This window comes from Lissotriton vulgaris, chromosome 8 (assembly GCF_964263255.1).
Source record: "Lissotriton vulgaris chromosome 8, aLisVul1.2, whole genome shotgun sequence".
Lineage (NCBI taxonomy): Eukaryota > Metazoa > Chordata > Amphibia > Caudata > Salamandridae > Lissotriton > Lissotriton vulgaris.
The window spans coordinates 6,115,843-6,141,275 of NC_141696.1; the positions used below are offsets into that span (position 1 = coordinate 6,115,843).

Genomic DNA, 25,433 nt, shown 5'->3' on the forward strand with positions numbered 1-25,433 from the left:
AGTCTGTCAAAGAGAGGGGTCTGTCCATAAAGAGGTGTCTGTTCTTAGAGAGGGATCTGTCCATTGAGAAGTGACTGTACATAGAGAGTTTTCCATATGAAGCAGTCTTCCCATTTGAGGAGTCTGTTAATAGATAGACGTCTGTCCATAGAGAGAGGTCTGATCATTGAGAGGGCTCTGTCTATAGATAGGAGTCTGTCTGTGGAGAGGAGTCTGTCCGTGGAGAGGAGTCTGTCTATAGAGAGGCTCTGTTCGCAGAGAGGAGACTGTCCATGGAGAGGGGTCTGTTCGTGGAAAGGGGTCTGTCCATGGAGAGGGGACTGTCTGTGGAGAGGAGTCTGTCCATGGAGAGGAATCTGTCCGTAGAAATGCATCTGTCCATAGAGAGGTGTTTGTCCATAGAGAGGCACCTTTCCATAGAGAGGTGTCTGTCCATAGAGTGACTTCTGTGCGTCAATAGTAGTCTGTCCATAGAGATATGTCTGTTCCTAGGAAGGAGTCTATCTGTAGAGAGGAGTGTGTTTATAAAGAGGAGTCTGTCCACAGAGCAAAGTCTGTCCGTAGAGAGGAGTCTCTCCATAGAGAGGTGGCTGTTTATAGAGAGGAGAGTGTCCAAAGAGAAAGTCTGTCCATAGAGAGGAGTCTGTCCCTAGAGTGGACTCCTTCCATAGGGAGGTTTCTGTTCATAGAGAGGAGTCTGTTCTTCGAGCGGAGTGTTTTTATAAAGAGGAGTCTGTCCAAAGAGTGGAGTTTATCCATAGAGAGGAGTCTATTCCAAGGGAGGAGTCTCTCCGCAGAGAGGAGTCTGTCCATAGAGAAGAGAGTGTCCATAGAGAGGAGTCTGTCCATAGAAAGGAGTCATTCCATAGGGAGGAGTCTGTTCACAGAGAGGAGTCTATCCGTAAAGTGAATTCTGTCTGTAGAGTGATGTTTGTCTGTAGAGAGTAGTCTGTCCGTTGTCGGGAGTATGTCCGTGTGGAGGAATCTCTCCATAGAGAGGGGTCTGTTCATAGAGAGGAGTCAATTCCATAGAGAGGAGCTGTCAATAGAGCAGAGTCTGTCTGTAGGGGGAAGTCTGTCCTTTAGAGACGAGTCTGTCGATAGAGAGAGGTCTTCCCATTCAGATGAGTCTGACCATAATGAGCGGTCTGTGCAAAGAAAGGGATCTGTATGTAGGTAGGAGTCTGACCATTGAAAGGAGTCTGTCAGTAGAGAGGAGTCTGTCCATAGAAAGGAGTCTTCCCATAGAGAGGAGTCTGTTCTTAGAGAGGGGTCTATCCTTAAAGAGGAGTCTGTCCATAGAGAGGGGTCTGTCCATAGAGAGGGGTCTGTCCATAGAGAGGAGTCTGTCCATAAAGAGAAGTCTGCCCATAGACTAGAGTCTGTCCATAGAGATGAAAGTGTTTATAGAGTGGAGTCTGTCCATAGAGAGGGGTCTGTTCGCGGAGAGGCGTCTGTCCATAGAGAGGTGTCTGTCCATAGAGTGAATTCTGTCCATCGAGAGGAGTCTGTCTATAGAGATATGTCTGTTCCTAGGAAGGAGTCTATCCATAGAGAGGAGTGCACTTATAAAGAGTAGTCTGTTTATAGAGAGGAGAGTGTCCAAAGTGAAAGTCTGTCCATAGAGAGGAGTCTGTCTCTAGAGCAGAGTGCTTCCATAGGGAGGTGTCTCTTCGTAGAGAGGCGTCTGTCCATAGAGAGGCGTTTGTCTGTAAAGAGGAGGCTGTCCGTAGAAAGGTGTCTATTCGTAGAGAGGCGTCTTAATAGAGAGAAGCCTGTCGATAGAAAGGAGTCTGTCCATGGAGAAGAATCTGCCCATAGAGAGGAGTCTGTTCTTAGAGAGTAGTGGGTTTATAAAGAGGAGTCTGTCCAAAGAGCGGAGTCTGTCCAAAGAGTGAAGTCTGTCCATAGATCGAAGTCTGTCCAAAAAGCGAAGTCTGTCCAAAGTGCGGGGTCTACCTATAGAATCTGCCCGTAGAGAGGAGTCTGTCCCAAGAAAGGAGTCTGTCCATACAGAGGTGTCTGTTCATTGAGAAGAGTCTGTCCAAATAGGAGTCTAACCATAGAGGGGAGTCTGTCCTTAGAAAGGAGTCTTTCCAAAGTGAAAGTCTGTTTATAGAGAGGAGTCTGTTCATAGAGAGGAGTTTGTCTGTAGAGAGGAGGCTGTCCGTAGAGAGGTGTCTGTTTGTAGAGAGACATCTCAATAGACGGTAGTCTGTCTATAGAAAGGAGTCTGTCCATGGAGAAGAATCTGTCCATAGACAGGAGTCTATTCTTAGAGAGGAGTGGGTTTATAAAGAGGAGTCTGTCCAAAGAGCGGAGTCTTTCCATAGAGTGGAGTCTGCTCGTAGAGAGGAGTCTGTCCGTACAGAGGTGTCTCTTCGTAGAGAGGGGTCTTTCGATAGACAGAATTCTGTCCATAGAGAGGAGTCTGTCCATAGAGATGAGTGTTTGTAGATTGCAGTCTGTTCATAGAGAGGAGTCTGTTCATAGGGAGGAGTCTGTTCATAGGGAGGAGTCTGTTCATAGGGAGGAGTATGTTCATAGAGAGGAGTCTGTTCATAGGGAGGAGTCTGTTCATAGGGAGGAGTCTGTTCATAGAGAGGAGTCTGTTCATAGAGAGGAGTCTGTTCATAGGGAGGGGTCTGTTCATAGGGAGGAGTCTGTTCATAGAGAGGAGTCTGTTCATAGGGAGGGGTCTGTTCATAGGGAGGAGTCTGTTCATACAGAGGAGTATTTTCATAGAGAGGAGTCTGTTCATAGGGAGGAGTCTGTTCATAGGGAGGGGCCTGTTCATAGGGAGGAGTCTGTTCATAGAGAGGAGTCTGTTCATAGGGAGGGGTCTGTTCATAGGGAGGAGTCTGTTCATACGGAGGAGTATTTTCATAGAGAGGAGTCTGTTCATAGGGAGGAGTTTGTTCATAGGGAGGAGTCTGTCCAAAGAGCGGAGTCTGTCCATAGAGAGGAGTCTGTCCATAGAGAGGGGTCTGTCCATAGAGAGGAGTCTGTCCATAGAGAGGAGTCTGTCCATAGAGAGGGGTCTGTCCATAGAGAGGAGTCTGTCCATAGAGAGGGGTCTGTCCATAGAAAAGGGTGTGTCTGTAGGGAGGAGTATGTTGATATAAAGAGTTCTGTTCATAGAGAAGGGTCTGTTCTTAGAGAGGAGATTTTTTAAAAGTTGACATATTTCAAGAATGCATATGATGTTAGAATGCACAGATACAAGGACAGATTATGGCAGCTAGATCTACATATTCAGGATTACAGCTTTGCTCTCAAAATGTGTGTGGCCTAAATCATTTTGGCAAGAGGCAACTGGTGGCCACAGAGCTACGGATGCTTCAACCAGACATACTTTGTATCTAAGAAACCCACATTCCATGGTGTAAATTGTCACTGGAATTGGGGCTATCGATGTGAGCGTGCACACAGCAATCCACTACAATTCGTGGGGTTTCAATCTTGGCCAATACAGGGGACGGGCAGAGTGCTAGGGATACACAGGGACGATGGGTTATGTTCTGTGAAATACACAATTTGTTCTGTCTATGGGTCTAATCTTGACGAGATTGAACTACTAGGAAAACTAAATATGGAATTCACTTCATTACCAACTCCCTTAATGTTCTGCGGAGACTTTAATATACATCTCGAGCCAGAGGGTATACAGACAGGTATAGTAAAGTATAAGGGGAGGAAGCCCAAAGTGTTTAAAACTTTATTCAACCTGATATCGAACATGGACTGGCTGATGCCTGGGCTACTTTACGGGGGCTGACCCAGGCTTCACGTTTTACTCGTATCCAAATCAGAAACTTGTCAGATTGGATGCCGCTAGATATGTATCCCTAAGATTATCTGCTGATCTTGGACCATTCCGGCACCGAGAACTGATTTTAAGCTTAGAACCTTTACATTCGATACAAAATTGTTATTAGTAGAATCATATATCGAACACATGAAAGGGTGGATTAAACACATTTTAATGATAAATCGCAATCCAGCCCCTCTTGGAATTGTTTGGGACTCCCTTAAAGCTGGATTTAGGGGGGAACCCCTAAGCTTCGGGTTGCACAGACAAAAACAGTTAAAACAGGCAATGCATGAGATGGGAGTGCAGAAGAAAGATTGATGCAAGGGGTCAGTACAAATAGTGATATTATACCTCTGCAGACAAAAGTAGCCCGATGTAAGGCCAAAATAAATCTTCAATGGAGCAAAGACATAGCCTTCAAACATAAGTTTAACAGGCAAAATAGCATGACTACGGGGAAGCGGCACAAAGGCTGCGAGCTAAAGAGAGAGCCCAACGAATTGATGCAATCATGGATGATCAAGGCATGCTAAGGGACACACCCAAGGGAGTCCTTCGCGTTTTCCATAATTTAAAAAAAAAACTGAATACAGTTGAGGACAATAATCCGACCTTCGGTGAGGCACTATTGCAAGAATCTACTGCTGAAAAGCGAGATACACACGAGGCAGTGATACCAAAAACAATGGAGTAATTAGAGGGGGCAATTAATAGATTAGCCACCGGCAAAGCTGCAGGACCTGATCAATTACATCTAGAGATTTGTAAGACCTTCTTCTCAGAGCTTAAAAGGGTCATGTTATCTATTATTCAGAAGGCACAGAAAGGGGCAGCCCCACCATCTTGGAAGGACCCACTATTATTGTTTAGAAAAAAAGATAAACCAGCTGACCTTCCCGGATCATACCGGCTGATATCACTTTTAAATTGCGACGGCAAAATATATGCCAAAAGTTCGGCTACTCGCTTAGTGAAGGTCATAACACAGCTGGTCTCATCTAGACAGCATGGGTTTATACCTGGCCGCAGTCCCACCAATCACATCAACAGGGTTGTAACCATGTTAGATATAGCTGACACAAACCATAGTAAATTCGGTCTTATCCTTCTAGAAGCCGAGAAGGCATTCGACCGGGTTGCCTGGGATTTTATTGTGGACCGCATTGCGACACCTTTGGCTTCAATCCGGGTTTTATACAAGCCATCCGGGTCCTTTACCAGCACCCGACTGATAAAGTCTGCTTGATGGGGCTCGAGTCAGACTTGATAACTATTACCCCCAGGTCCCTCCATCCTCGACACCTTCGTCTACAAGTGAGAAAATTCTATTTCCGACAGAAAAAAAGAAAGAAGGAATGCTGGACTTACCCCCACCCCCCCTCCCGCCGGGAGTACAAAAGGGTACATGTCCCAGCATTCCCTCTGTTCTTTTTTTCTGTCATTCTGACAGAGGAAATTGAAGCGCGAGGAGCTCGGAGCTCCCACGCTGGACTTACTTGGATGTTGTCGTCTGGATCTTTCTGCCTCTCCCCCCCCCTGCCGGGCTTGGGGGGAGTGGCGTGGGGGCTGTTTCGCGCTGGTATGGCCACGCGTGGATGGTGTTCCGCGTGGTCCAGCGATTGCCCGATGGTCGCCCCTCCCAGTCTGCCTGGCTTTCTGGGGGGCGTGGCCTCCTGCTCGAAGCCGGATTGGCTGTGGTGTGATGACGCCTTTCGGTTTCCTCTGCCTGACTTCCGTCCTCATGGAGGTCAGGCGCTCCTGTCCCGGGCTAATTGTTTGGTGCTTAAATGGCGGGGCAGTGGTGAGTACCGCGTAGCGTTTTTTTGCGATTCCTGCTTCTTGCTACTTTCTGTTTGCTGTGCTGTGCTTCTTTGGCCGTTTTCTGATGATGGGCAAGTGTTCTAAGAAGCGACGCCATAGGAAGAGGTCGTCTTCCTCTTCCTCGAGTTCATCTCGTTCTCCTTCTCCTAGGGCCAAGTCCAGGAGCCCTGATGGGGGTGATGATGCGCGTTTGAAGCGCTTGATTAAGGAGACCATTGCTGAGATGGGTGCTGGCAGAGCTCGCAGCAGGGGGGCGGCCTCTGCTCCTGTTTCTTCGGACTCCTCTGGGGATGAGTCTGCGGTGGCAGGGGACTCTGACCTCAAGGGGAAGTATGTTGACAAGGACGCTCTGCCGGAAATTTTGCGTCATGTCAAGGAGAACATGGGCTTCGCTGATGTGGCTGCCCCCAGTACTTCTGGTAGTTCTTTGCTGAGGCAGTTCCAGAGTTCTGCCACGGTGGATGGCCCGGTGCACCCCTTTATTAAGGATGTTGTGAAGCGGGAGTGGGCTGATCCTGATCGTATTCTGGTTCCGCGTTTTATGGCCCCGCTTTACGCCCTGCAGGATATGGCTTCTGGGCTCCCGGATTCGATCCCCATTGACTCTTTTGTGGCAAGTTTGGTGGGTCGCATTTCATTGTCGGAGGACGCTGTGCTGAAGGATCCTGTGGACAAGAAGGCTGACGTTGCTCTCCGGAAAGTGTATTCTGGCTTCCATCTGGCCTTGAGGGCTGGTGTCTATGGTACTTACGTATCGCAGTCCTTGCTGTCTGACATTAAGTCCCTCTATCAGTCTATGGATGATGCCACGGACTGTTCCACTCTTCTTGGACACATCGAGCGTCAGGTGGAGCTGCTTTCTGATGTCTCTTTTGACGTGGTGCGGGAGGCTGCCCTCTCCGGCGGCGCTTGTGTGGCGGCTCGACGCAGTCTTGTGCTGAAGGACTGGAAGACGGACTCTGCGCAGAAGTCTTGTGCTCTGTGTATGCCCTTCCAGGGTTCTATGCTGTTTGGGGGGGAGTTGGAAGACAATTTGCACAAGCTATTTAAGGAAAAGAAGCACTCTTCTTCTTTCAAGGCTTTTTCTGCTGCCCCTGCTCCCTTTAAGCCTAGGCCTTTCTTCCGCCCTTCTTCTCGTAGGCAGTTTCAGAAGGGCCAGGGGAGGTTTTCTTCTGGTCGGGGTCGGGATCGTAAGGCTAGGTCCCCTCCTTCTGCTAAACCCCGTTCCTGACTCCTTGGCTGTGGTTCCCGGGTTGTTGGTAGGAGGGCGGCTGCGCTTCTTCCTGGACCCAGTCCTGTTCCGATGCTTGGGTGTTGGACATCTTGCGCGAGGGTTATCTGGTGGAGTTCTCTGCCCCCAAGGACTCCGGTGTCCGCCCAACTCCTTGGCCTGCATGCCGATCCAAAAGGTTTCATCTCTCTCGAGGGGTGGAGGATCTTCTTCTAAAGGGGGCCATTGAGGAGGTCCCTCCTGCGGAGTTGGGTTGGGCTTTTATTCCCGCTAATTTTTCTGGTGCCCAAGGTCACGGGGGTTACCATCTGGTTCTGGATTTGAGGGTTCTAAACAAGTGGGTTCTGAGAATTCCCTTTCGCATGGAGACGTTGCAGAGGGTGATTCCTTTGGTGCTTCCAGGACACTTCATGTGTACCCTGGATCTTCAGGATGCCTACTACCACGTTACGGTGCATCCTCGGTCCGGTCACTTCCTGAGGTTTTGTGTTCAGGGGGCGTCACTTCCAGTTTTGTGTGTTGCCCTTCAGTCTGCGGTCTGCCCGAGGGTTTTTACGAAGGTGGTGGCTCACTTGGTGGCTTGGCTTCATCTTCAGGGGGTGATGGTGTACCCCTACTTAGACGACTGGCTGATTCATGCTCCATCCCGAGTCCTGTTGTTGGAGGCGCGGGAGTTGGTTTGCTCCGCGTTGTGTCTGCACGGGTTCCTGATCAACATCCCGAAGTGTCAGTTGTCCCAGTCTCAGGACTTGGTACGGACCTCAACCGTGTGTTCCTGCCTGTCCCTCGTGTCCTGACCCTGGTTTCCCTGGCTCGGCTGTTTCGGGCAGGGGGTTGTTTTCCGGTCCGCCTCTAGTTGCGGCTTATGGGTCTGATGGCAGCGACGGTCTTTACGGTGGCTTGGGCTCGGTTCCGCCTGCGCCCCTGTGGAGTTATCTTCTGTCCCATTGGGATCCTGTGTCTGGGAATTTGGAGTTCCTTCTGCCTGTGTCTCCCGTGGTCCTCCCGACTCTTGTTTGGTGGTCGACCAGGTTGCATCTGTCTCGGGGTCTCCCTCTGCAGCCTTCCCCTTCTCTGGTTTTGACTACGGATGCGAGCTCCCTGGGTGGGGGCGACCTTGGGGTCTCAGTCCCTTTAGGGTCGTTGGTCCATCCTGGAGTATCGCTGCTCCTCCAACTGGAGGGAACTGACGGCGGTTTATCGGGCTGTGATGGGGTTTCGTGCCCTGCTCCTGGGTCGGAACGTTCTGGTGCGTTCCGACAATGTGGTGACTGTGGCGTATCTGAACCATCAAGGGGGGGTCCCTTCGGCCTCTCTGAACGCTGTGGTTGTTCCCCTGTTCTGTTGGGCGGAGGGTCGCCTTTTGTCTCTGACGGCGATTCACATTCGGGGAGTGGACAACTTTGTGGCGGATGCCCTGAGTCGTTGCTTTCCGGGGTCGTTGGAGTTGTCTCTCACCCAGGTTGCGGTTCGGCTTGTGTGCGTCCCTTTCTGGACCTCTTTGCCTCCCGGCAGAATGCACAGCTGTCTCGCTTCTGCTCCCGATTCCAGCAGGAAGGTTGTTGGGGGGTGGATGCCCTGTCGGTTCCTTGGCCTCCGCGCCTGCTTTATGCCTTTCCTCCCCTGGCGCTGATTCCTCGGTTTCTGGCGTGCTTGTGTCTGGAGTCTCGGGATGTGGTTGTGGTCCTGCCCTTTTGGCCTCGGAGGTCTTGGTTTCCGACGGTTTGTCTGTTGGCGATCCAGGGCCCTTGGTTTCTCCCCCTGTCCCCGTCTCCCCTGCGTTCGTCCCTGTCCCTATCTCTTCTCTGGTTGCGGCTGTTGGTGTGGAGGTTGAGAGGCAGGGTGGCGGAGACGTGGCTTCGCTGAGCATTTAGCTGTGGCTCTTCAGGGTTCCCGTAGACCTTCTACCCTCCGTTCTTATGATCGTCATTGGAGTAATTTCAGTCGTTGGTGTGCGGGGTTGGGCCTTTCCCCTTTGCTGTGTTCCTTGCAGACTGTGCTTCAATTTTTGTGGGAAAGGTTTCGAGAGGGGTTGGGCTGTGTCCACTTTGCGGGCTCAGTGGGCGGCTGTGAGGGCTTTTCGTTCCCCGTGGGGGACCCTGTCGGATGATGGCGCCTTGGTTTCTCGTCTTCTCCGTGGGTTTTCCCTTTTTCGTCCTGTGTCCAGGCCTTCCTTTCCCTTGTGGGATTTGCCTTTGATCCTTCGGGCTTTGCTGGATCCTCCTTTTGAGCCCTTGTCGGACGTGGCTTTGAAGTTTGTTACCTGGAAGGTGGTGTTTCTGGTGGCCATCACCTCTGCTCGACGCTTTGGTGAGTTGGGGGCCTTGATGGCGCGTGATCCTTTCTTGTCCTTTTCGGAGGGAGGGTGGTTCTTCGCCTTGATTCTGCTTTCTTGCCTAAGGCCGCTTCTCAGTTTCACCGGGCCCAGGAGTTGGTCTTGCCTGCTTTGGGCCCTGACTTTGATTCCCCGGGGGGTCCTTGTTGGTCCTTGCTGGATGAGTGCAGGGCTCTGAGTGTGTATCTGGAGCGCACTTCTGCCTTTCGTGTTTCGGATTCCCTTTTTGTCTCCTTTGGGGCTGCTTCCCGTGGCCGCATGGCTTCCTCTGTCTCGATTGGTAGATGGCTGAAGCAGGTCATTTCTTTGGCCTACTCTATTTCTGGTTCCCCTCCTCCGGTGGGTGTCCAGGGTCGTTCTACTTGAGGGGTGACGGTGTCTTGGGCTTTGGTCCGGTGTGTTCCTCTCTCTGTGATTTGTAGGGCGGCCACTTGGGCTTCTCCCAATACTTTCATCCAGCTTTATCGCCTTCCCAATTTGCTGGGTGTGGAGGGCGGTTTTGCTTTAGGGGTGTTGGGTTGTGCTCGCCCTTGATTTCTGTATTTCCAATAAATCTCTGGGTTTCTGTGCTATCCTGGTGGTTTGTTGTGTTTTTTCTTGTGCATGAATGCCGGGTTGCTGCTTGGTATGTCTCACTTGTAGACGAAGGTGTCGAGGACGGAGGGACCTGGGGGTAATGTCCTATTACGTATGGTAATCTTCATTACTCCGGGTCCCGTAGTCCTCGACACCTTCGTGACATCCCTCCCTCCCTCCCTTTGTGTGCCGACCTTCATCTTGGGCTTGGTATTTCAGAGAGAATGCTGGGACATGTACCCTTTTGTACTCCCGGCGGGAGGGGATGTGGGGGTAAGTCCAGCATTCCTTCTTTCTTTTTTTCTGTTGGAAATAGAATTATCTCACTTGTAGACTAAGGTGTCGAGGACTACGGGACCCGGAGTAATGAAGATTACCATACGTAATAGGACATTACTAGAGGCACAAGGCAAGGGTGCCCATGTTCACCTTTGTTAATTTCATTATATATTAACCCCTTTTTAAATATGTTGGAACGAACCCCAGGGATAGAATAACTTATTTACAGCCAAAAACATTTTCGTGTCCTCGCATACGCACACGATATAGCCGTTGTCACAACTAATCCTGTTACAGCTATACAGGAGGGAGAACATCTGGCATTGGAACATGGGGCAGTCTCCGGCTATAAACTGAATCTTTCTAAGACACAAATTCTGAGTCTGAATCAAGATAGCTGTAATGACCCAAGAATGAGGAATGAGGTATCATACCTAGGGATCAAACTCAGGACATGTTCAACATTATTAGTAGAAACTAACTGGGGATGTATTATGAGATCAGTGAAACAACAGCTGGATCGATGTGAATGTTTACACCTTTCTATGGTTGGCCGCTGTAATATTCTTAAAATGTTGATATTACCCAGGGTTTTATATTTTTTTAGATCTGTTTCTTTAATAGTTACACGTACACAATGACAATATTTACAAGCAATCTGTCCCACATTTTTGTGGGCCCAGGGGAAGTCCCGTCGAGCCATGAGACAAATCATTTCACCCAGACACAAAGGTGGATTGTATGTTCCGGATTTGACTCTATATTACTATGTTTGTATGGTGCAAAACATGAGAATATTATTAACAGGTGAAGAGGTTTCTAATAAGGCAGAATACTCATCTATTTATCAGATGCTATTAGGTACCGAAGTTAAAAACCGCGTCCTTATGTCACTTGAGCTCAATTACTATAAAAGGACTACGTTTAAGATCTGGAGGGTTATAAAGAAATGCTACCAATTTGAGAAGATATCATATTATACACCAACAACAACTGCTGGGGTAGTACCTTCGGTATTCTGGGATAGGCTGGCAGACAGCTGGCGCAGGAAGGGTATTGATTATATTTTAGATCTATATCTGGAGGGTGATATTGTATCGTTTACCACACTAGCGGAAAAATATCAAATACCTAGGACCGATTTTTTTAAATTCTTACAATTACGTGATTATGTAAGTAAAAACAGCAGGAATCTGGAACCGAACCCTCTTGTAGAATCTATTAGGACCAACGCACGCATCAGCACTTTATGCAATCCGTTGTTAGATATGCAACCAAATGATTTAGATATTCAAAACATTAAATGGGATAACAGGTTGGGGAAAATAGGTATTAATGTTGAAAATTCTATTGATTTAGCCAGGAAGCTATTTATGTCTGCTAACTTACGATCACAACACTATAAAACGATTTTTTTCCTTTATCACACTCTTGCTAAAATGTCCAAATGGGGTGGGTGACATGATGGGAAATGCTTTGGTTGTGGAAGTGAGGACGCAGACATCCTTCATATTTTTTATACTTGCCGGTCTTTGACTAATCTTTTTATGCATATTGAAAGATTTTTGAGTGAGATATCTGGGGCTGCCATAGCATTTTCTTCATCCGATATGTTGTTGGGGATAGATTCAGAGGTCACAAATGAACAACCAAGATATAAAATGTACTATTTCATTTTTTTAGCCTCTGCTATAGCTAGATTATGTATTGCATCAATGTGGCTTCAGAAAGATGTACCAACCTTTGAGCAATGGAGAGCGGATTTTTTTATATCTTTTATTTAGAACATAGCTTATATTAATTGAAAGGTGCAAGGAAGCGAAAAATTGGAAATGTAATCTGTGGCCCGGTGATTGTTTATATGAAGGATTGATAGCAGCTCCCTGGGGTCTGGTTCTCTGTTTTTAACTTATCTGGCCATTGCATATCTGGCTAACTCTGCCTACTTTTTAAATCTTGTGAAATTATTACTGTCTGTTTTACCATCTACGCCATAATCACATTTCCTATCTTATAATTCATTTTAAACCTTGGAATGTACTGATGTATTTATGTATTTTCAGTTTTTTGTATTTGTAGCACCATGAATTGAACAATAAACATTTTTTTTTAAAAGAGAGGAGTCTGTCCATAGCGAGGTGTCTTTTTATAGAAAGGAGAGTGTCCAAAGAGAATGTCTGTCCATAGGGAGGACTCTGTCCCTAGAGAGGACTGCTTCCATGGGGAGCAGTCTGTCCATAGAGAGTAGTTTGTCTGTAGAGAGGAGCCTGTCCATAGAGAGGTGTCTCTGCGTAGAGTGGCATCTCAATAGAGAGAAGTCTGTTCATAGAGAGAAGTCTGTTCATAGAGAGGAGTCTGTTCATAGAGAGGAGTCTGTTCATACAGAGGAGTCTGTTCATAGAGAAGAGTCTGTCCAAATAGAGAAGTCTGTCCACAGAGAGGAGTCTATCCATAGAGAGGAGTCTGTCCATACAGAGGAGTTTGTCCGTATAGAGGTGTCTGTTCATAGAGAGGCATCTCAATAGAGAGAAGTCTGTCCATTGAGAAGAATCAGTTCATAAAGAGGATTCTGTCCAAAGTGCGGAGTCTATCCAAAGAGCGGAGTCTGTCCGTAGAGCAGAGTCTGCCTGTAGAGAGGAGTCTATCCATAGGGAGGAGTCTCCCCGCAGAGACTGTCTATAGAGAAGAGGGTGTCCATAGGTAGGAGTCTGTCCATAGAAAGGAGTCTTTCCATAGAGAGAAGTCTGTTCATAGAGAGGAGTCCTTCCATAAGAAGGAGTCTGTTCGTAGAGAGGAGTTTGTCCGTAGAGAGGAGTCGGTCAGTATAGAGGTGTCTGTCCGTATAGAGGTGTCTCTACGTAGAGAGGGGTCTCTCAATAGACCAAATTCTGTCCATAGAAAGGAGCCTGTCCATAGAGAAGAGTCTGTCCATAGAGAGGAGTCTGTCCATAGAGAGGAGTCTGTACATAGAGAGGAGTCTGTCTGTAGAGAGGAGTCTGTCCGTATTGAAGTGTCTGATGTAGAGATGAGTCTATCTATAATGAGAGGTCGGTCCATAGAGAGGAGCCTGTCCATAAAGATGGATCTGACCGTAGGGAGGGGTCTGTCCATAGGAAGGAGTCTGTCCATAGGGAGGTGTCTGTCCATAGAGAGGGGTCTGTCTGTAGGTAGTAGTCTGTTCATAGTGAGGAGTCTGTTCATAGTGAGGAGTCTGTCCATAGAGAGGAGTCTATTTATAGAGACGAGTTAGTTTGTCCATAGATAGGAGTCTGTTCACAGAGAGAAGTAGGGGTAGCGACATCCTGGCAACTGACTCGCAAGAACATACCCCCAGCAAAACCGACATTCACGAACCTATTCTATCAAGGAGAGCAAAAAAGAAGCTGAAGAAACAACTGTAAAAACAAAAAGTTAAGAGGGAGACAATCACAGCTGTGGAAGAATGACCACCTGCCCCTACAAGGGGATGCCAAAGTCAGCCAGCTCTATCCAATCTTCATTGCCAAAAATTGGGGCAAGAAGGATTCTTCCATCGCCCCGCCTCCTGGAGGCCAACAAATGCAGCCAATATTACCAAGCAATCCTACTGCGAAGGTCCAAAAGACTCTTGCAAGTTCAGGTCGGCCCATAGGCAAAGAAACAATAGCGGGAACAAGTTCTGCACCTGCTGAAACAACCACCCAGCCAGCGATGGCCACAACATCGCCGCAGCCGGATGGCTTAAATCACTCCAGCTAAGCACCGAGCACCAGTCCGGCACCAGTAGGCACGGCCAGAGTAAGAGGTCCCAAGTAGAATCCGCCATAAGCAAACAAGGAAACATAAGCCTTGGATAAATCTCGGCGCAGCTCACCCTAGGAAGGGGAAAAGAAGCCCAAATCCTGGACACACCAACAATTGTCCATGAGGTAGTCCTCGCCCGAGATTCCACAGCGCAGGACAGCACAACATTCTGAACCGGAGCAACATTCATCGCTTATTTAAACACCTTGCCACCCTAGACCAGATACAAATCGAGGATCTAGAATGGGTGAGATTCCTGAGTATCAACGGGGGGACACAAGGCGACTCAACAGTGGTATGCCTAAAGCATGATTCAAAAAAGAAAAGGCAGCTGGGTCATATGGGACTGCACTTAGCTGGACTTGTCACTTGGATTCTCCTCGAAATTGTCCACCTCAAATGATCTGCTACCATGAGATCACCAATACAATAAGCAATAAGGTTTTTATGAGAGGCAATATGGTAAGGTACAGGTGATGGTGTGAAGTGTTAAACAGAAGAAACGATAGGTAGTGAGTTACATAAAAGTAGTCGAAATCAATGTCTGCTTCGTTTCAGTTCTTTATTCTTAAGTCTGAATATATACAGAGGACCAGCCAACGCGTTTCGCCCATACAAAGGCTTCTTCAGGGCTGTAATGTCAAAACAGTGAAAGAATGTGATTAAAATATCAGGAGGCCAGCGACCACCGTCTTCTGTGCACAGAGTGGGGGAGACGAAAGCACGGAGCAAACACGAAGGGAAGAGAAGTAGTGGCAGGGTGATGAAGTGAAAGAGGAAGGGGGAAGAAGAGAGAGATGGCAAGTGTAAGGGGGTAGGAGTGGGCCAAAGCAAACACCATGGGACGTGTGAAAAATGTGTGTTCTGTGAGGAAACACTGTGGAGTAGGTAATAGGTATCATCAGTTATAGATCCAACTAAAAACTGTGAGTACAACATTATTACAGGGTGTGAGGCGAGACAAAAGAGGATCTGCTACATATTTAGGCTTACCAAAAAGAAAAAGTGGCGGTCGAGAGTGTGAATCCTCAAAGGGTAAATGTTTGTAATTCAGATTCTGAAAATCAAGAGTAAAATGTGACCGGAGTAGCATGGGGCGGGAGAATGAAGATTGATCAGATAATTTATACAATAAAATGTGCCTACTGTGTGGAGCAAATAAGTTGCAGTTGAAAGGCGAGGGGCAAGTCAGCACAAAGCCATATCTGTAAGGTAAGAAGAATGATGTCAGAGAAAACCGGCGGGTAGTGCTGGATGCAGTGAAAGTGAGAGCGCAACAGGAAGAGTTGTGGTGCGTGTGGATAGTTTAAGCGTTACCCACATTATAGTGAAATTGGCACGAGAGTGGCGAGTGCCTAATTAAGTGAGCCACGAGTTATCATAGCGCAGCGCATTCACCACACTTGTTAACATGGCGCAGGTAGGAACCAGTAGCCAAGTGTGGTAGCTGGTGTCAGCGTTCCCGTATTATAATGAAATAGGCACGGGAGTGACGAGTGCCTGATTATGTGAGCCACGATTTATCACATCACGAAGGAATAGTACGAGAAGAGGTTCCTACTGGAGAATAAGGTTGTGAGCTAATGCTGTGCCCGATAAATTAGGGAGACAATGGCTGGGGTGATGCCATTATTAGTGGATACTCTGCAGGGTGAGGGGAACGAATGCGTGGTGAAGCAGCGCTTAGGCACCCGTATACAGTATAAGCACGGAGCAAAGGATGGGATAGCCACCAGCTACATACCAGCACTCTTACAGCTTAAGGTAGCGTTAGGTCTTGGGAGCAATATGGTTACGCTTACCTGAGTCAAAGAGTAGATCCGTCCTGACTTGAGCCGTGTTTCAATCGTCCAACGTCCGTGAAGTTCTTTTAGAAATGCCGGTACTGCTGCGGCATGCGCAGTTTAAGTCAATGTACGCCAGTGGTCAGAATTGACAACTAGACCACGCGCCCACTGAAAGAGTCAACTTCCTGTTCAAAGAGGCTCTGGGAAAATACACTTCCCGTACAGATAGCCAGCACATTAATGCAATGAGTGTCAATGTCGAAAAAAACAAAGTTAAAAACAAGAATGAGAGTAACAAAAACGACGACGTTCTGTTATAACACCAACGCGCATCACACGATTCGCCATTTCATCAATTCCCTTACCACCTTCGTTGTATATGTCATCATCTGTGGGTGTGGCCAAATCTATGTGGATAGGACTAGATTCCGCTGACATAGCCCTGCTGAACAAACGTGGGGGGGAGAGGGCACTCTTGCTCAGACAACTGGAGGCAAGATGGATCTGTACCCTTCGTTCCTCCACATTAGGTCTAAACACTGACAAGGAGATGCATTATTTTCTGTAAAAACCCTTACCATCTAGATGCCTTCTTCCGTCCCCTGCCTATCCTACCTGCTTACCATGGTGTCATATTTAGTACTTTGCATAGACCATGTGTTTTGTCTGTATCCTGTTACTACACCCAGTGTACCATATGACTACATGCTGGCTTCCTATTTCCGTCACTACCTCATATAGCTGTGTCAATTTTCAGAGCCGTGTCTACATCTTGTGTTCTAGATATACCCAACATGAACACACGCAGTGCACTATATGGCCACATGTTTGTCTCTGCCCCTGTCCTGTCACCCTCACTATTTCCCATTCCTTTATCCCTCTATTTTGCCCGCAGCACTACCATTAGTGCTGTTCCCTTTGTTTTCAACATTAGGATTTGACTACGGGTCGTAGCTCCCCGTTTCTCTAGCACTACTTTAGAAGAAAGCTTGGTGTATGTCAAGTACAACTCTTTACAGTTGCACTCAATGCCACCTACTCATAGCATCATTGGTATAATGTTTGAAGCACATGATGTGTCTCCTTGGCATGTTCTGTGCAGTTTTTCCATACATACTAAGTATGAATGTCTGAATAACTCCTACCGCTGGTATGCTATGGTATTTCCCCTGCAAACTTTCTCCTTCAAATACTTTACTTTACACCATGTATTTTATAAAAAATGTTACTACTATGACTGTATATAAATTGTTGACCATGTTAGCCACTTACAATTATGTTCCCTGTTCATCACTACGTTTTTTCTACTATGACCTCGTGTCCATGGTACTCCTGTGTTACCTATGTAACCTTCAGCTAACAAAATGTGAATAGCTTTTTGTTTAATGTATTGCAATGTATATGTTGTAACTTGGTAGTTTCCCTCTTCCTTTGTTCCCCCTCTCCCTCCCCGCCTCTTGGTACATCCCTGCATAGAACTTTGGAGTGGAGCTCACCTTAGAATGTTGGTGAGCCCACTCTGGTAGTTGGCACTGAAGGATCTGGATGCAAATAAACTTCTTCCTGCCACACACTCTGTGTACTTTGCATCTTTACAAATTTGGCGACGATTACCGTGCTGGGGACGGTCGGATCCTTCCCCCAGTTTATCTTGCCTTCTACAGCGGCGGACAGCGGTTGCAGTTATCGGTGACGCTGACTGAATTCTCTGACGGCAGTTCCTTGCCTGAACCCTCTGTTTCCTGTGGACGACACTGAGGTGTCCCGCCTCCTCCGTCTCTGAGAAGCAACATCGTGTGTCCCGCCTCCTGTGCCTCACGTAGCCGATCTACTGGTTCTTGAGGCGTTGCCGGAGCAGCGGTTGACGCGATTCTAGCACCGCCTGTCCGACCTCTTCACTGAAACGGCGTCATCGAGGTAGGAGTGTCTGATCCATTCTCCATCCCCCTCGCAATGTCAGTTTCCTTTCGGAGGAGTCTTCACGCTTCCTCAACACCGGTGTCAATTTCCTGACTGACATTTATTTATTTAATTCAGTTGGAGTCTGTAACTGTCATTACTATACACGACGAAGCCCCATTGTCTCCTCATTTTATCACTTCACCCTCAGTTCCCATATCTGTGGAAGGTTAGCGGTGGAAGCAAAGTATCCATCTTCACGCTACGGGTGAACAGCATTTTACTTCAGGTGACGTTATTATGCTTGTCACTTTTCGCTGACAGGCACAGCATTATTTTGGTACAGTTAGTGACATTTACTTTATTGGAAATTTAGCTACCGGCGCAACGTTATTTTTGTGTTATCTTAACTGCCATCTCCTTGGGTAAAATTGATGAAGATTATTTCAACCGTTGCCAACAGTTTATTCCTTTGCCGATTGGCACAGGTATTGACATTTTGACTTATTCTCCACCTACTTTAAGACACTGCTATTTTGGTAATATCTACACTGGCCAATGTCTTAAGTGAATTGTTCTCTTTTATTTATTTTTGCCCGTAGTTTAACTCTTCGCTGATTGGCACAGCTATTGACATTTATTTGAGGTGCAGCTTTACTGACTATATTTTCGTATTTATTGCATTGGCCATTTCATTTGGACAGTTTTTTGTAGGTTATGTTTCAACTGTTGCTAACAGCTCATTCCTGCACGAATCTACATAGTTTTTATTCCTCTTAATTGTTGTCTTTCTATTTCAACGTATATTTTTCTGCTTTCTCAAAAAAAAAATCTACCTCTGTCTCTTACTTTTTATCTTCCTTCTTTTCCTTCTGCATTCTTTTTCGTTCTCATTTTTCCGCTGATATTTCTATATTATCTGGTTGTTCCTTCTTTCTATCATGTCTGCATTTTCCATGTCCCAGCCACCACCATTTCTTGATGATGCAGGTGAACCCCTCATCCCCTGGAAGAAATCGTTGCACTTATTTGAATCCTACTTGATTGCCATTGGCGGAGACAGATTCTCTGCGGTGCGCAAACAACACATTTTGCTTCACAATCTGGAGAGTCAGGTTGTGAGCTAATGCTGTGCCCGATAAATTAGGGAGACAATGGATGAGGTGATGCCATTATCAGTAGATACTCTTCTCGTGCTATTCCTTCGTGATGTGATAACTCGTGGCTCACATAATCAGGCACTCGTCACTCCCGTGCCTATTTCATTATAATTAGGGCTCCCGGTTTTATGGTATTTATTTTTTTGCCATTTCCGTCTGTATTTATCCATATTTATTTTTTGGGCATTTTTTCTGTATTTATCCACATTTATTTTTGACGCAAGCAAAAGACGCTGCTACAGCTAGTATTTGTCCGCATTTATTTAAATTGACAATGCATACCAGCGCCCGGTTGTTATTGGTCAACACAATACATTCATCTGAAAACTTTCCCATTGTAGTACAAGCACATGTGCATTTCAAGAGACTAAAAAATGTGCTTTTAAAAAGTACAAACACCACCCTACTTCGAAGAAACAACAGCTCTGTATGCAAGTTCAATTTTACATTATCAGCTAATATCAGCATCTAGCCCATTTAACCGCTCTCGGTTTTACCAAATCAGGTAAACGACGTATAAGTAAATTAAAGCAATGTTGCCAGGATGATTTGGCCAATGGGACTAGGGTTAGATCGCAGCTCGAGTTACTATGTGGAAAAGAGGCAACATCGTATTTTGCAACATTTTATTTTAGAAGGTAAACCAGGGAGACGCTCGGAGAAGACCTGAACGCAGTAAGGGTTGGAGCCCATTCCTGGCATGTGACACGTGTCACTCTGTCATGTGGCATATGCCACAGCTGATGTGACAAATGCCACAAATTTTTTACATGGTCTTTCATGATTATCAGTTGAGGATTTGCAAAGGACTATCTTTCACTCTGCTAAAATAAATAAATTTTTTAAATAAAGAAAAACAAATAAAAATAGACTTTCCCCAGGTGGGGTTTGAACCCTTGTCAAAAATCACTCATAGCCTCTATGAACTACCACTGTACCATTTGTTTTGCATAAATTTGCTTTGCCCAAAGCCTTTGTGTCTTGGAAAAAGGGTGATGTCCTTCTTCTGTTTCCATGAAGTTTTCTTCTTACATGTCACAATTCTGCACTTGATTTTCGTTATTTATAAACAAAGAGCCCTTCCTTCCCCTCATTCTGACACTTGGCCAATGGATTTCGTTTTCTTACACAACCATTCCCAAAGTCTCATTCCACAAATTAATGGATTTATTTCATAGCAAACCTGGCCCCCCTTCCACATGCCACACAGCATGCCATCAATGCCTGACATGCACTATGACTAAGGAGGCCATAGTTCTCCCAGATACTGCTAGGGGGTGATTTACAAAGGCACAGCTTTCATTTGTGGATTTAGAAAACAAATTTTAAAAGAAAAACGATTTTCCCCAGCTGGGGATTGAACCCTGGTCAAAAAGCACTCACAGCCCCTGTGAACTGCCAGTGAGCCATCTATGTTGCCAAAAGTTGTCTCAGTCAAAGGCCTATTTGTCATTGATAAATGATGTTGGTCCCTTCTCTATTTCCATGGTAATTGGAATTTAGATGCCACAAATCCTCTCTCGATTTACATGCTTTAAATACAAATAGCCCTTCCTTTTTTACAATCTGCCACTAGCCCCATGCATTTAATATTGCTACACAATCATCCCCAAATTCTCATTCCACTAAATAAGTGATCGCTTTTATAGCAAACATGTCCCCCCTTTCCACATGCCACCCAGCATGCCATCAATGCCCTACATGCACTATGACTAGGGAGGGCATAGTTCTCCCAGACACTGCTAGGGGGTGATTTACAAAGGCACAGCTTTCATTTGTAGAATTTAGAAAAAAATTATTTAAAAAACGCTTTTCCCCATCTGGGGATTGAACCCTGGTCAAAAATCACTCACAGCCCCTGTGAATGGCCAGTGAGCCATCTATGTTACTGGAATTCATCCCTGCCAAAGGCCTATTTGTCATAGAAAAATTATGGTGGTCCCTTGATTTCAATGCTTTATAAACAAATAATCCTTCCTCTGTTTCACTCTGATGCCAGCCCATAAATGTATGCTTCTCACAAACTCTTTCTTTATAAATTCTGCCAACATTTTACATGGATGTTAAATGCCTCAAGGACAATTGCCTTTCCTGTCCTCCTTTCCACTGTGCCACCAGTCCCCACCTTTTCAGTCTTATTATGTTTTTGCTTTTACTTTTCAAGTCTCAACTGCAAAATTGTTCTCTATGCATTCTATACAATATGGTTTCTAAACATTTTCAATTATGTAAGAAAAGCTCATTTGCAATATTCCACTGGTCAGTCTAGAACCCTGTATGACCATCAATCAGCTTTTAGTTCCTGTATTTAGTCACAGTATTCTGCATGCAATAACATGACTGTAGTCCCTTTTCTATTTTCAATGTGTAGTGAAATTCATTGATAGGCCCTCCTCTAAATCATGTGACACCACTTGTTTTCCAATATATTGCCATACAGTGGAATAATCTCCCTTATGAACTATCCATTTCTACCAGCTTAACCATTGAAATTTGCAGTTTTTGTCACTCATCCTGGGAGAACTGCTGACAGAAACAGGATTTTGACAAAGCCACTCCACTTTTTGAGATTAAGATAAGGTAAGCAGAAGCATGGGCCTTGATCTGGGGCTGTGTGGGTCTTAAAGATTACTGTCCAAAACCTTCCAAATCATCAAGTAGTTTCTGGGTAATATGTAATGTCCTAAATGTGATCCTATCATAGACAGGTTGTAAAACTGAAACTGAAATGTACAGGTCAGTGCTTCATTTAACTTTATGGCATTAGGTGGGGTATAAAGCACTTTCTTTTTGGTTAAAGTGAAACTATTTTTATTTGGGTTTTGACCAAGGAAGGAATGTGAAAATCCAAGGAAGGAATAGAAACACCTGAAATAGTGGGAAAGAGAGAAAGCAAAAATCAAATTGTTGTTTAGTTCAGCTTTAATGTCATGATACATGGTGATGTATAGAAAATCATAAGGAGAGCACTAGTAGCAGTGCATAATTTGTAAAATACTGAGAGCTGGTAACCGCTACTTTTATGAGAAGCCCATGTGACATCCAATTAAAAGTTTGTGCGTCGAATACTAAATCTCATAGTCTTTTCACTCATGATACATCTTTCACTGACAGATATATCTGCCCATTTATTTTACTCTTGCCTCTCCTGCGTTTCCCCTTTGTGATTTTCTCATCTTTCTCTTTCTCCATCTTTCCCCTTTTTTCCCTCTTTTCCCGCTTGAAACGATAGATGTGGAAAAATAAGTGCTGGTCCGCAAAAATAAGTGCTAGTGGCTCACACCGGCAACCACCATATCAATTGAAGCACTAACTGGTAGGAGGCTAGTCTTCCTTTAGGTATCACACAACTATCATGGGGCAATGAATGATTTATGAAAAGCGGCTTGCCACAACCAAGAGGTCTATAATATACTGCCCATACATATAACTTTATGGATTCTTACATTTTAAGGATGACACAGAACAGAAGTTAGGCAGGTTTAGTATCTTATGTTGACACACTTTGTACTGCTGTACACGGATTTGCTAATCATTCACATTCATGATAAAGTGTGCAAATAACACACAATATAGGAATGATTGCACACATTGGCATTTTACTAGCATTTGTATTCTACTTCCTATTTGACTCATTAAATCTAGTTTGGCTGATTATTTATACCATGAGTTACGATTCTTGTCAACATATTAATTTAATTGTTTACATGTTTACAAGCTACATTCATAATGGAGCTTATAATACTAAAGCAGCGCATAAAGATTCACACAAATCCTGTCATACATTTCACAGATTGTTGTTTTCTTTGTTTAGAGTTGAAATACTATAAATATAAAAAATACATTGAACTTGAGCTGAAATTCACAGGGGACAGGGGTATTAAGAAAGTGTTGGAAATTGGGTATCTAGTGTGCAGTGGTTTGCACCTGTCCAAGTACAGACCATCACTCTAATCAGGGAAGGGGGATTACACTGCTAACATAACCCCTGCCCACCTCCTTGGTAGTTTGGTGCGAGCAGTCAGACTTATATTAGAGGTAATGTGTAAAGCATTTGTACATACAAACACAGTAACACAGTGAAAACACTACGAAAGGACACCACACAAGTTGACAAAAATAACCAATATTTATCTGAATAAAGCACCAAAAATCCTGCATATAAAGTAAAGATATCACTTTTAAAAGGTTCTAAATCGTTCAGTCCATAGGAAACAGGAACTTTAAGCACAAAGTACCTGTGATGGGCTAAAATCAATGCCGGAAACAGGCTCAGCTTAGGTGGAGCGCAGTAAAAGCAAAGGATTGCATTGCTTCCTTACTACCAGGAAAGGTAATGCCTCAGTTCCTTACTGCCAGGGGATGTGATGTGTCAGTTTCTAACTGCAGTGCAGGGGAGATAATGCATTTGTTCCTCACCGTCAGGGAAGGTGATGTGTCTGTTCCTTACTGTCAGGGGAGGTGATGTGTCGAACACTTGATACACGGCCTTGGTTCCTTACTCGGTTCCTTACTGCTGTGCCATGTTGATGAAGAACTTGGCTCAGAGAGACGATGCAATGAAAATCAATACCCACTGTGTCAATGTGGAGGAGCAGGCATTGCATCGATATAACAGCTGCGAAGCATGTGATGTGTTGATTTCTATAGCTGCGAATCAGGGCCAGATTTTGAGCGTGCACCACGGACGTCTGTTATTTATTTTTTTTTTTAAATATCTTTATTACATTTTATCTTTTCTGTTACATTAATCATTAAGCATTGATACATACTGTTTTGACAACATCATCCCTTGTCCCTTAACTATATCCATATAAATCAAAGTATTTCTTTCTCACATTTTCAGTGTCATCCATGTCTGCAATGTAAGGTTGCTCAAGCATTTATAAGTCGCCTTGGGCTTCCACAGGCCGCACATTCTGTCATCTCCGACTGATGGTCAAAGTGAAGGTGTTTAGTATTTCTCTGCATGACAGTGAACAATGCGTCTTGAAAACATCAATTCATACAGACAATGGCTAATCATATTGGGACTCCGCTCTTGGAGTACTTCACATAATGTTTCATAAGCAATTGGGTCAATACATATGTAAACGTTGAGTCCGTACATTAGATATTATTGTTTATAACAAGTCAACCATATTCAGCAACAGTACATAATAAATCAATGAAAACACAAGAGACGTCAAATAACTGAGGATGTATGTACCCAGCCTCTAGTGTGCTATCTGGGTGCGGTCACAGCTAGGCTAGCGTGCTAGTGTGGCATGTGGGCTGCTGCTTCTGTTTTCCATGCGGTTGCATGGTCATTAGGGCATCGCCTTGCAGGAGCTACTACCATATAATGTATTTTGAGGAATGTGAGGTCGTTGCCTAGCCTAACAGCTGCAGTGGTGGTGACACCCAGAGGCAACGCATCGCTAGTGTCCAGGTAACATATCGGGTGTTAGTTCCCGCCCTTTGCGCAGGATGTGTTTGCAGTGTGGCCGTAGATTGTATGAGAGTCCTGAGCATCTTCTCCCAGGTCTGTGCAATGGTATACTTGCTCATCCCCGCCGCTTCTTCCCTGTTTAGGGATTGTACTCTCTGCCTGTATCCAGACCCCATTGGACTTTGCCCAGTGTGATACCTCTGGAGGGTCCCTGTGCTTCCATCTTTTACTGATGAGCCGCTTTGCTATTATGATGCCCAGGTCTAGAAACCTTGAGTTCACCTTGTTGGCCTTGGTCCTCCTATAAAACCCCAGGATGCAGACTTCCCATGTAGTAGGGACCTCAGTGTTAGTGCAGTTGGTAAGTGTTTCTGAGATCACAGGCCAATGATGTAAAAGCAGGGGACAAGACCACAACATGTGTAACAGGCCAGCACCTAGGTGACGGCACCTTGGGCATTCCTAATTATTGATGTTAAAGTATTGATTGAACTTGTCTGCTGAGAGATACGCCCTTTGTAATATGGATGTTTGTATGAATCTTAATTTCGAATTTCGCAGTATGTGCTTGGCACTGGCTAAAACGCGTTCCCACTCTTTATCATTCCAGGGACGGCCTCTGTCTTCAGTCCAATATGTGCAAAGTCTCTGCAGAGGCTTCAATACATAAACGAGCAGGGCCTGGACCAGCCAGTGTATCACATTCAATCCCTCCCCCATCACATGCAGGTATTGCAATAACTGGTGTGCCGGCGGCTTGTTGGTCATGTCGCCCCATGCTAGCGTAAATGTTCTTGTAATGGTTCTGTGTAGAAGGAACTGGCCCGCTGATAATCCAGTATCTGCTGTTTGTGTTGCAAAATGCATTAAAGTGCCGTCCACTTACAGGTCTCTGAGAGTCTCCAGTTCCGCTTCAACCCAGGGCGCTAATGCCATGTCCGTTATGGGGTCTCTGGCTCTGGGCGTCCTGAGTAGTGGTAGTACCGGGGCATACGGAATTGTGTCTTTTGTGAAGTGAAGGCTTCCCCTAAAACACCTATGCACCAGCTCAACATGTATTTGTGTCTAGCGAGGAAGCTTTGCTAGCGGTTGGAACAATCAGCATATCTGTATCTGCGTCCAAGCTGTCTTCTCAGTCACTGTGTCTGCCAGATTCCTGCTGCTTAGCCACTTTGCAACCCACTGTAATTGTGCAGCTAAATAATACAGTTCCAGATGAGGAACCACCAAGCCTCCACTTTCCGGGGGTGCATATAGTTTCTGCAGCGCTATCCTGGGCCGGCCTGCATTCCAAATCATGCCACGTATCAACCCTCC

The 25,433-nt window shown here is 45.7% G+C and overlaps 1 protein-coding gene across 1 annotated transcript in view; it reads left to right on the forward strand.

Annotated features, from left to right (window-relative positions):
• LOC147693207 (NACHT, LRR and PYD domains-containing protein 12-like) overlaps nucleotides 1–25,433 on the forward strand; it is a 1,239,310-nt gene that overhangs the window by 1,159,587 nt on the left and 54,290 nt on the right. The gene's annotated exons all lie outside the window — the stretch shown is intronic.